A 2,063-nucleotide genomic window follows, 5' to 3' on the forward strand; every position below is an offset into this window, starting at 1 on the left:
TTACACACACACACACACACACAAACTTACACACACACACACACACAAACTTACACACACCCAAAAAAACTTAAACATTCACTCGAAAAATAACATGAAGAAAAACAAAAACATGCACACAAAAACTTAAACAAACACACACACACAAAACTTTCAAATACATAAAAACATGCGACCACACAAAAACACACAACAAAAAATACACACACACACAAACACAAACACACACACACACACACAAAAACTAACACATTAAAACAAAAAAACTCACACACAAAATCAAAAAAAATTAAACACACAAACACAAAAAAAAAACAACAACACACACAAAAACTAAAACAAAAACACAAACACCAAAACATCAACAAACACAAACTTACACACACACACACACACACACAAACTAACACAAACACAAACAAACACAAACATACACAAACAAAAACTTACAAAAACAAAAACCAAAAAACACAAGCAAAAAATAATAAAAACACAAAAACACACCCAGACAAAAACACATAAACACAAAAAACATAAAAAAAAAAAAAAACCAATTAGATAAGACAAACACAAAAATACACACACACACAAAAACTTACACACACACGCACAAACAAACATGCACACAAAAAATTAAATTAACACAAAAAAATACACACACACACACAAAAACTTAAACATACAAACAAAAACTTACACACACACACACACACAAAACTAAAACACCAGCAAACGCACTAATCAGAACACACGCCAACACTTACACAATACCACCCTCGATTTAACACACACACAACACACACACACACACACACAAAAACTTAAACGTTCTCAAGAAATATTTAACTCTCTCTGAACCTAATACACACACACATGATCAATTACACACACACGTAACAACTTTCACACACAAGAGCTTAGACACGAAAAAACTTAAACAAACACACAAAAAATAACACCTACACTCAAAAACTGACAAACACGCACACACACAAAAACTTAAACACACACACACATAAACACGCGCACGCACACACAAACTTAAACACAAACGCAAACACTAACTAACACACACGACCACACTAACACACACACACGAAAACTTACACACACGCACAAAAACTTACACACACACACACACAAAAACTTACACACACACACACGAACAATAACCAACACACTCACACAAATACAAAAAAAAGCAAACAAACAAAAAAACAAAATCAAAAACACACACAAAATTAAACCATATCAAGCACACTTGCTATCTATAGAAAAATTACAAACACACACTAACAAAAACCAACAAACTAAAAAAATTTCAATATAAAACTAATAGACACTCAAAAACTTACACACACACACACACAAAAACATAAAAAAACTCGCACAAACTTACACACACACACACAAAAACTTCCACGAAAAAAAACATCACACAGCCAAAACACACACAAAAAAACTTCAACCCACACCCAAAAACTAACGCGCAAAACCACACCAAAATAAGCAAAAGCACAAACAATAACAACAAAACAAAAACTTAAACACACGCAAAAAAACTTACACACACACAAAAACTTACACTCACGCACAACAACTTACACACACACACACACGAAAACTTATGCACACACACGAAAACTACCATATCACAGTTACATTGTCTATATTTTCAAATTTTATTTTGAATTTCTATCGTGAAATGCAAGAGTTGGAATATTTCAGTAGTGACTTGCTGTGCCTTACCTTCTCACAGTTACATTCTCTTGATTTTTCGAAGTTCATTTTGAATTTTTGTCATGAAATGCAAGAGTTGGAAAATTGGGGTCTTAGTCCACCATCTCAGTATTGGGGACCCGGTCCACCAGCCCGAACGCTGGAAATTCACTAGCTCAGAAGTGGGGTCATAGCCCACCAGCCTGTATGGTGGAACCCTACTAGCTCAAGATGGAGGTCTCAGCGACCCAGACTGAATGGTGGACATTTAATATCTCAGAATTATGGTCTTCGTTCACCATCCTGAATGGTGGAAATTCACTAGCTCAGAATTATGATCTTAG

This window comes from Artemia sp. Qi Xiang Cuo, chromosome 16, assembly GCF_049724085.1.
Source record: "Artemia sp. Qi Xiang Cuo chromosome 16, ASM4972408v1, whole genome shotgun sequence".
NCBI lineage: Eukaryota > Metazoa > Arthropoda > Branchiopoda > Anostraca > Artemiidae > Artemia > Artemia sp. Qi Xiang Cuo.